Raw genomic sequence first — 11582 nt, forward strand, 5'->3', positions numbered from 1 at the left:
AGCTGGGAATGTAGCTTGGCATTAGAATGTCCCTGGGTTCAATCCCCAGTGTAGGAGTTGGGGAGGCAGAGGCAGAAAAAAAAAACAGAATAAAAAAATTCAGTTCCTCAATCACAGTAGTTATTTCAAGTACTAAGTAGTCATCTGTGGCTAAGCCATTACTGTATTAAATAAAAAATAAAGAACATTTTCATTATTGCTAATGTTTTACTGGTAAGTTCTGCTGAGTTCAGAAGCCAGAAAACTTTCTCTCTGAAGAGGCAGATATTAAATATTCTAGGTTTTGCAAATCATACCATTTCTATCACAACCACTCAACTCTGTTGTGACAAAAACTGTATCTAGTGTGAAATCTGTCATAGACAACACATAAATGAATGAGTGTGGTTGTGCCCCCCAAATAACTTTTTTTTTTACAAAAATAAGAGCAAATTACATTTGACTTAAAATACAAACAAAGAATGCATTATAAACTTGTTGTTTCTAAAACCAGTTATGGATCCATCTACTATCCATCTATCTGCAAATCTATCTGCCTGTCATGGCCTTAAAAATTTGCCACTTTTCTGCAGCTGTGGGAAGCATAAAGGACAGATAGCATTAGCTGCTATGCTCAGAATCTACTACCATCATGTTTGTGACAAAAACAACACTTTGCATAAATTTTATCTTCATAATTTTTTTGACTTTGGAAAACAAGTAAGTTTTCACAATTAATATTCAAATATCCCAAAGCCATACAATCAAATTAAAGGAACGTTATGGGAATACACTTCTTTGCAAAAACATGGAAAATCCTATTTGAACATATATTTATGTTGAATTTTGAAAGTTAATAGAAGCAATGAGAAAATTAATTCTTGTTTATTTGTTCAGCTGCCTGAGCTTAGGCTTTTAATTGGACTGTGTTCATCATATTAAAGTTTATCATATCCCAAATATATATGTATGTATTTGATTATTTGAGAATATAAGGTACAGGCAAATTTTATCTGAGATATATAACTTCTTAGATCTAAACTCTCCAATATGGGCATTCTTTCTTTCCCTTTCTCCCCCCCACCCCTGTGTGTGTGTGTGTGTGTGTGTGTGTGTGTATGTAACTAGGTACTTCAATAAAATTTATTAAAATCTCATAAAGTATATATAATACACTGACATAGTGCAGGAGGTTGAGCCCAGGTGTGATCTAAGCAAAGGAAAGTGTGATCTTAGCAAAGTTCAGATTTCTGGTTCTAGAAAATATGCCTTAGGCCACTTTGCTATGAAAACAAGGCAAGACGTTGCTATGAATGGGAGTCTCATGTGGAGCAATCTCTTGAAAACATTTCAGAAGACTCTGAGTCCCTAAAATAAGGCTTTTTGTTTTGTTTTGCTTCAAATTGACTGTTGGCACCCATTTTTATTTCCAAAGTTTAAATCTTTTGTTAATACCAGGTTGAAGGACAGTTAATGGCTCACTTGATTTTAAAAACTTTTGATCATAAACAATTTTAAGTAACAATTATAAGTATCCTCCCCTTCATAAAATCTTGTTTGGGGCGTGGCCAAATTCCCTTTGGCTATGCTTCTTGGGAGCAGTTATAAAACTTAACCTCAGAGGGTTTCCTCTGTGTACTGTGTTCCCAACTCATAGAAATCTTGCCAAAAAAAAAAAAAAAAAGGAAATATAAAAATAAAAGAAAATCATTTCAGTATATATTGTCACAAAAATAATGAAAGTAATACAGCTAACTGTGTTTCTCTCAATGACAAAATGATAAATAGATAGATTTTATGACCCTGAGTTTTTTAAAGGAGTGAAATAGTTTACATTAAGAATAAGTTACATAAAAGTCTTTTTTTTTTTTCATATTGTTTGTCCACACCAGCTAGTTCTAGTTCCTAACTCTCTTTATTCATCATGGTTGTTTTTGTTTGTTTGTTTATCTTACAGTATGAAAGAGAAATAAGTAACTGATCCAAATTATTTTCTGAAGAAGTTAAAGTTAAAATTCAGTGATTTTTTTTCCTGAAAAGGAAAGTGTGATCTAAGTAAATAAGTTAAAAAGCAAGTCATTCAGTAAATATCTAATATTGATCACTCATAAATTTTTCTTAAATGAATGTTAAAACTTTTAACTTTTCATTGACCAATTAATACTTAAGAAGATGGTTATATTTAGCTTTTAAAGACTTTGAATTGAATAGTATTTTATTTTTAAGTTGAAGCTTAGAGAATGATCATGAGACAAGATCCCTAGGGATTGATTTATATGTCTAACTCTTTAATTGCTAGAGCATTTTAGTGTAATTATTTTTGTTATGCAAAGGTACTTTTCTCTATAGTTCATTTGAAAACTATGGATAAATTTTGATTTCTTGTTCAACCTATATACCATTTCCTGAGTTCTAAGTCTTTTATGCTTATACGAAGGAATCAGGCAAATGTTCTAAGCAGACCAAATATCATATGATATTTGAGGGAATATTAAGATCAATTTTAAGTGGAGGCAAAACTGTCTTGGGGAGAGGAGAAGAAGTCAATTAAATCTTTACCATACAAGACAGAATTTATATATTCATCAGTTACCTAAGACTGAGCATGAAATTGATCAAATTATGTTTTGTGCATGTATGAATATGTCACAATGAATCACAATATTATGTATAATTATAATACATCAAATCAAATAATTTTAATAAATAATAATTACAATAAAGTACAAGGTAGAGAATTGCTCACAGACAATGGGCAGGCTAGATGCAGCCAGCCAGAACAGTACACTATAATTGCCTAGTATTCCATTGTTTTTCCAACAGGTTAAGGTGGTATTTGAGGAGCTAGCTTAGGATATAGCACACTCACTGAGGTGGCAAATTTGCAGACTCTAAATTTAATTGAATGTGTTTACTCCTAATCAACCCAGGTTCACTGGAGGTAAAAGATAATCTCAGGATATAAATGGACTGAAAAAGCATTTAAAGCTTAACTTAAAATAGCATATTGCCATGATTGTAAACTAGAATCATCTAATAACTATAAAAATTATTAAGAGGATTTTGGTGTATTTATTCACCACTGCTATTTCAAATATTTATTGTCCAACTTAAAGTGGTTCCTAGCTAAGATATTTTGTGGGGAGAAAGTGACAGGGAACAGGGAAGAGAATATGATGATTACTCTCTAAGGAGAAAAGCATGAAACAATGATAAAAAATTGTGACTCTTTGCTTGGTTAAGGCATGGAGTTTATAAAATAAAGATTCTGATATGCTCTGAAATAATGTATAGATCATTTTAGCAGGACAATCCTAGCAAATAAATTTTAAGTGAGCAACAATTTTGAGTTGCCACTAGATGACACTCTTGCCTCCTTTGTAGAGTTAACGTAGTAGTTGATTTTCTTCTGTTTGGTGAATGTGAAGGAAATGCAAATTCTGTCAGGACAGGCTTGATTTCTAGTGCCTTCATTTAATCTTGTTTGCTTGTTCATGAAGTTTCACTCAGATCACCACCAATCAATGAAAACTTGTTGTTTTTGTGACCCTGAAATGATATGGCAATATCACCACTGTGATTCTACTTTGTTATTTGGAGCCAAATCAATGAAACACATGTATTAGCCTATTTTCCTCCAGAAAATGTCTTGCTATATATGCAAAGCAGAAGTAGTACTGTCACTGCTAGCTAGTGCTTACCTGTCAGTTCTCCTCCAATTGCTTGCCACTCAGCTGTGATCATTGCCTGGAATGCACAGACATCGTGCCCCTAATAGGATGCTGCTTATTTTCTGGAAGCAGCTTCAAGAGGTTGAATATGGAGCATCCAGAGTTCATTTGACCTTTCTATCCCTTCCTATTTCACCACCTCTACCTAATGCTGAAAGGTACATCAAACTTTCTCATGAACAGGTAGAACAAGGTAACTATAATATAGGAGGGAAGCAAACTTCAAACTGCATCCAAATATGCCTTTCATTACCATCAGAAGGCAAAACATCAGAGAAATCAAATTTTGCAGGTTTAGGGTATTGCTTCAAGAGTACACTAGAGTTCCTAATGTTGATACTCCTTCCTCACTAATGCCTACTCCATATAATTACTTCCTTCTTCCATATTCTGTGGTTAGACTCTCTACCTGGTATCTAGGGAAGTCTACCCCTTATCCACAATCTTTTAGCACTGAACTTGTTGGCATGCTCCTTTCTTCAGATAGACAAATGGGTCACAGAGAAAACAAACACTGGTGCACAACATGCATATTTGGAAGATACAAGCACATCTCTGAAGACAAATAACAACCAGCAGAGTCAGCAAAGTGTTAAGGAGAGACTGAAAATTGCTCAGGCTATTTTTGGCCAACATAATATATGCTGCTTAGCTTACAAGCTTATGTGATTTGTTTTAAAATGAGCCAACATGTAAAAATCAGATTATTTTACCATAGAACTTCATGATTCCTGCTTCTCTACACAAATAAGAGCTATGGGCAATTGTGGGCCCTTATTCCAATGGCATCAATCAACCAGAGCTGTGTAGTCACTGACCCTTAAGATGAGGCAAATCACCCTCTCACCAGCCATTATTCCATCCTGTCTTTTTATGCCCCACCACCTGTTTACAACATTTGCTGGTCTACTGATCTAGTCATGTGACTCTTCCTAATAGCTTTTTGCTGTAAAGCAAAAGTATAAACCCACTGCTCAGCAATGTATTTCAAAAGAGTCTTCTCTTAGTTGTATGAACAACCTATTGATATTGGAGTAGAAGTTAAAAAAAAAGTGAAGTTTTATCTTATGGTTACATAGCCATAAGTTTGGATAATTAACTGGTCTTTCAAATGATCATTATTCTCATCTATCAAGTGGCATGTTGTAGTTTTATTTATCCTTGGATTTGGAAATAAATAGACTTTAAGAAACAGGCCACTGTATAAAGGACTTCTTGAGAAACATTCTAAATAAGGAAAGTTCAAGTCCATGGCCTTGGCCTCATAGTGTCCAGTATCAATAATGAGTAATGGCTGCAATTATGGAATTTTAAATAATTTGAGTATTTTTTGCATTCCTAGAAGGAGAACTGAAGGAAGAATAAAACCTAAGATATGACTAATTAATAACCAACTGGTGGACCCTGGTTGCTTTGCAATCTACATACCACAAAGGCTAGAGCAATATGCACATTTCAGACTAGACCTCTAAGCAACAATTCATACAAAGGTTGTAAACATGTTAATAGAATCAGCCTTTGCTTCAGCATCACTATTTTTGCATGAAGAGGCAGATTAATATCAGGCTGGCCATGACACATGATTAGCCTTAGTCTTAGATGCTACCAAGGAGAGCAATTTCAGTGGCATATTTTGTTGTAACATTGTGGTGACTATAACAGCAAACACCATTGCAGCAAGTTGAAACCAAATTATGAGAAAAGGAGTACAGTAAAACACAAGTAATAGTTAAGATGACTACATTCAGTATTTAGAATGAGACTGTGCTAGACCATAATGTAGGCCTGCGTGTCTTGGCACCTTTGGGTAAAGCCATTTCTTCCTGCCAAGCCTTCAGAGTTGTAGGCGGGTTGTATGGAGTATAGTATATTGTTGGGTGGAAAAGCAAAAACAAAAGAATCTGCTCTTCTCTTTATCTAATATCCTCACCAACAACTTGGTGGCTACGCTAGTGAGTATGCAGTTTTCTTTGGTTCGAACACAATCCTGCATCCTTCATAATTTTATGACTCTGTGCAATTTTAAGACTGATATATCTTTGGCTTTCTGTGGTATTGAAGATTAAAGCTACTCCCATTTGACATTCCCGCCAACATTGGAGAACTCTCTGTGTGGCAAAGTTTAGTCTTACCTTCCATTTGAAAGAAAAAAAAGATTGGTAAGGTTGTTTAGCTTCAAGATATTTGGAACAAATAGTAATATTTAGAATTTGTTGGCTTTTTTTTTCTTTCATGGGTGTGTCAAAGTCATACAATATGGAAACATTGCTTCTATGCAATGAACAACAGAAATGTCTATTCTTGCTGGGGCAAAATCGGGAGGATATTATGTAGGTGCTTTAAGAGGTAGCAAATAGATATGCTTTTCTGAGATATGCTTGGACATGATTGGTTAATGGATTGACATTGTGGCCATACAAAAATTCCAGCTGTTGTCAGGGGTGACTGTTCCTTAGTCACCTTTTGAAGCATCTTTCAGTCATCTTTTTGTGTTAAACCAAAAGGAATAGAATAAAATGTATATCTTGAATCGATTTTCCTGAAACCATCTCTGGAACTCATTCAGGGATATATTCAGGTTCTCCCATTAATAATTGGTAGAAATTCTAAAACAAAAGAACTGGAGGACCTAGATTTGTAAAATTATAATAAATTATAATAAATATATAGGGGCAAAAACTAAATAGAATAACTACTTGTTTATTTTGAAGATGTAAAACAAAGTGGGCTGGCTTTAATTAGTGCTGACTTCATAATGTCATGTTCATTCATTCTTTCTTTTCTTCAAAAACCTTTTGACTAGTGACTGTGGTATAGGTCTGTGCTTGTTTCTGAGATAATAAACTCAGGAAGACTAATTTCCTGGGCTTAAGATGTCACAATCTAATGGAAACACTGAAAAACAACTCTAACACAATATGGTAAGCATTTTAATAGAATCAGCATGAATTGGAGGGGGATTCGGGGAATCAGGGATTTCTTCATAAAGAAAATTACTGTCATGTCGAAAATTCATTATTTTCTAAATGTTTTAATGAGATACAAAGACATCTAAGAATAAGGGTAGTGCAGAACAATTGGGTTTCATCTCTGGTTTTTATACAAACAGAAATACAATTCTAATTTTGTATCATTAAATACCAGTCAAATTTCATATAATTTATTTCATATCATTAGAAAAGTTTAAACTTTTCTACTGACCCCCTGTTGCACTCATGTGGACCCCACAGGCATAACCCATATTAGCTACATCTCCGAGGGTCTTCCTTTCCTAACTCTTCTCCTTTCCTTGCCTCTCCACATTCTCATTCTGAGAGTCTTAGTCTTAGTACCAATATACAAAGATGAGTATATTGGTATCCCTAAACTTCTGGAGCACATATTCTCTCAGAGGAGAAAGTGAGGTGAACAAAAATCACAACTTTTTTGAAGTTTTGCCCTTAATTAATATGGCAATCTGGCTTTCATTTGTCAATTTTCCTGCTTCCTATGTCATTGAAGACTTTAGCTCCTGGCACACGGTCTTCCTTTCTAAATCTGCTTCTGTAATCAATGATGTCCACCTGCTATGAATGACCTGCAGTCAGGCCTACTAGTTCAGCATCTTTATCTCCTATATTTTTCTCTACCACACTCAGCTTCATTCCATGACTCTTTGGGTCATCAGTGTTAAAACTGGAACTGTGAAGAGTATAAGGTGTTACCCTACCTACAAAGTGAAAAGCTACCTTGCCACATTCATACAGACATACATTTGAGTATATAGTTCTCTGCGTAAATGTGTACACAAAAGTAAACAGAAACCTGAAACCTCTGGATCTGAGAATGCATCTTTTGTTTACTCACAGAACATCTGTTCTTCATGCTCCATATCCCCATGGGAAGATTTGGCAAGAGTCAGATATACCTGAAGGGGAGAGTATCATAAGAAAAGAACTGGGAACTTGCATGAAAACCGCTGGAGATGGGGCAGAGGATAGGAAAACGACTTGAATTTTTATTCTAGAATGTAAACAAATCTTCTCTTGGAGAAAGATGGAATGTAAACAACTGTCTCTGAGGAAGATAAGAAAACTGTCCTTAGATTTAGTGATCCATAAAAGATGAGCAATTGTCTCTAGGGGAGAGGACATAGTTTCTAGCTTTGTAATATGTCATTGTTCAGAATGATCCTGACAAAAGAGGAACCTATAAAAACCTAGGGAAGACTGCCTTGCCAAAATGAATTTCTGTACAACCTCTAAAATCTCTGCAGATCTGGGCATCCTATTGTCCAATCAGCTGCTCCAATTTTCTAGCTTACTCTTTCAAGTACCTGGACTCCAAACATTCTTGTCTTCTTTAAGATGTCTAATTCACTGTGGTTTTGTTTGTTTTGTTTTCATGTTAGGATTAAAATAAATACTATTGAACCCAACATGTCCTTCACCTGTCTTTTAATTCAGCCTAAATATAATGTCTCATCATTATCATTGCTCACTTATAATATGTTCAGTTCTACTATTCTTCTCTCTATCCTGCAAACACCTTAATAACCTTCTCTCTGCACTCAAGTGTTTTAATTTTGGTGGAAAAAAAATCACACAAGTGAAATAACAGCTTTCGCTTTAATTCATAACTGTAATCCTTACCTAGAAAAAAAATTAGTATTTTACCACAAGACTAGAAGCTTTCTTGGGTTATAAACCTGCTATATTTGTAATTATGGTAATTGTTTGTCAGAAAGAGATAGCTCTTTACCCCCCTGCAGTGAGACCATAGTTACCCAGGGATGATGGTTAATTTCAGGTGTCCACTTGGCTGGATTAAGGGATATCTAGATAACTGGTGAAGCATTATTTCAGGGTTTATATGAGAGAATGTTTCCAGAGAAGATTGATGTGTGCATCTGTCAACTGAATGAGGAAGATCTGTTCTCAATGTCAGTAAGCACCATCCAATCAGCTAGGGGCTTGGCTAGAAAAACATGGAAGATGAAAGTGAGTTTTCTCTCCCCTTGGAGCTGAAACCCCCTTTTCCTGCCTTTGAACACAAGAATTTCAGGTTCTATAGCCTTTGGACTTCTCAACATGTACCAGTGCCCCCTCCCCCACTCTGGTTTCTCAGGCCTTTGGATTCAGACTGGGACTTATACTAATTAGCTCCCCTGTTTCTGAGGCTCTGGGACTTGGACTGAATTATGTTACTGGACTCCCCAGTTCTCCAGCTTGCAGACAAGTCTATAATGGGACCTAGCCTCTATAACTGTGAGTCGATTCTCTAAATCAAGTCTTTTCATCTGTCTACCTGTCAGCCCTCCTATCTATCCATATATCTCCTACTGGTCTATTTCTTTGGAGAACTCTGGCTAATAAACCATAACAAGTTTCCTGAATCTAGATTGTACCATTTTCAGGCCAATTGTAGTTTGATTTTTATACCAGCTATTCTTGGTTGCTCTAATATTATCTTATTTCTGGCTGGTTTTCTTACATCAATACTGTATTTGACTGTAAGTTTAATTTTTAATTCTGTTTTTTTTTTTTTCCTACTTTTTCCTTTTTAGGTAATCTTTACCCTAATGGTCTACAGTGGCAGTTCTCATGGTTTTAGTCATATATATATATAGACTTTTATATCCTTAAATTTATTGAGGAATCAAAGAGCCTGTATTTATGTAGGCTTTGTTTATTGAAATTTATAGTGTTAGAAATTAAAATTGAGAGTTAAAGTTTTCATTTATCAACTTATTTTAAAACACAACCTTGTTACACATAAAAAAATAGGATAACATATTTTCTATTAAAATTGTTATCTTTGCCAAAATTTAAAAAGTGAGAAGAGCAAACATATTTAGCATGTTTGAAATCCCCCTAATGAACATTTTAATAGAACATGACTTAGATTCCAATATCTGCTTTGCATTCAATCTTGTGATGTCACACATCATGAGCCCCTCGAACACATTGTGAAAAAATGAGAGAAAAATTATTATTATTTTTTTTTTGGTGTGGAAAATTTGATGTTATGGAAATGATCTCAGGAACCTGAGAGGTTCCTGGGTACAGTTTGCATATCCTTGGTCTACACTGTAGACTCTGAACCCAACTCTTCTACTGATCCCTAGAATGGTCCATCAAATTCCTCCCAACTCCAAATGAAAGGTCTCAAACACTAGGTACTCCATGAACAGAATCAATTAGCAGTGATTTCCTAAATACCAAATACTGGTTTTCATGGAGGGTGAGGGGTAGCAGAGACCATACCCCACTCTTGAGCCAGGCTTTCGGGGAGAACAGCAAGAAAAATAGGGAGGAAAGAGACTGCACTGTAAGGGAAAAAGCAAATACAGGTAACAGATCTATACTTCCCAACTGCCAGGTGATTAAAAAAATGTAAGACCCGTTTGTGAACGTGTACAAATATGTAATGACAAATCCCACTATTAAGTATAATTGTAATACAATAATAAAAAACAATTTAAAAGGAAGACCTGAGAGGGAGGGTGTAAAATATAACTTTTTGACCTCTTCTCTGAGAGTATGAAGAAATTTCTCAATGTAGCTACAAAAGTTAGTTGTATAGAAACAGACAAAACATTGTATCTCTGGACTTCTATCTCGAGGAGAATCTATACCCATATATCATGTAGCACCTGGTAGCTCTCCTAGCATAATATAATTGGACAAGATGAAGGTAAATTCTCAAATCCAAGAACGAGTGTGTAATAGTTATCAGGATTGTCAACTTGGACTGAATACACGTAGGACTGAGAGACATATGGGTGTGTCTATATGGGTAGTTCCATATAGGACTGATATATGGGGTAGAAAACTGAGTGGAAGCCACTCTGAATGACCATAACTTCCAGTCCTGAATCAGGAGGCTCTGATCAATCACTACGTTTCATGGCGACTTGGACATTGCCCTGCTTGGATAGCAAGGCCAGTCTTCTGAATAGGGATACCCCTGGGGTTGAGCTACACTCACGTATTCTTTTGTAATCCTACCCCTTTTCCTTGTTTGGGATAGAATGTTCCATGGAAGCTCCCTTTGTGTGTCCCCTTCTCTTGCTTTGCCTTTGGGTGTGGCCTTCCTAGATGTCAGTCAACCTGCTGACAGCAGACATCAGGAAGCTAGACCCAACCCCCTGAAACCTGACCCCTCGCCTCATTTGAATGGCTTTTCCCCAATAAAAGGGTTCTGCATGTGCTCTTGTGCTCTCTCTCTTTCCATGGACCCCTAGGGCCAGAGAAGCCTTCACAGGACCCAAAGAAAAAGGTATCTCTGTCTCTGTGTGATTATTTCGTGCCAGCCCGGTTCACCTGGAGTGACCCTGAGTGATTTAGTCATGAGAAACGCAACAAGTGGGGAAACCAGCTCTAAATGTGGGCAGCACCATCCAAAAGGCTGGGGCCTAGATGAAGAAAAGCAGAGGAAGGAGGGAGCGAAAGCAGAAGATCTTTTTTTTCCCCTTTCTTTTCAGTGCTGGGGATTCAACCCAGGGACGAACTACATATCAAGTTCTTTTATTTGTTATTTTGAGACAGGGTCTTGCTAAATTGCTGAGACTACCCTGGAACTTGTGTCCTCCTGCCTCAGCTTCCCAAACCACTGAGATTACAGGATTAGCCACCACCAAACTAGATTCTTGGGCAGGTACATTTATTGCTGCTGCCATCGCTCCTGGATATTGAACTCCAGATTTTTCACTCTTCCCTGGAGCAATTCTCCAAGGAGTTCTGGAACTTCAGTCTGAAACTGGGGATGTTTCAATGGTCCCTCCTGTTCTAGGCTCCAGATTCTCTGACTGAGTAGCTACTGGCTCCTCCAGCTCTTCTCTGTGCAGACAGCCATTTTGGAATCTATCTATCTATCTATCTATCTATCTAT

The sequence above is a fragment of the Marmota flaviventris genome, chromosome 3, assembly GCF_047511675.1.
Source record: "Marmota flaviventris isolate mMarFla1 chromosome 3, mMarFla1.hap1, whole genome shotgun sequence".
In the NCBI taxonomy this organism is placed as follows: Eukaryota; Metazoa; Chordata; class Mammalia; order Rodentia; family Sciuridae; genus Marmota; species Marmota flaviventris.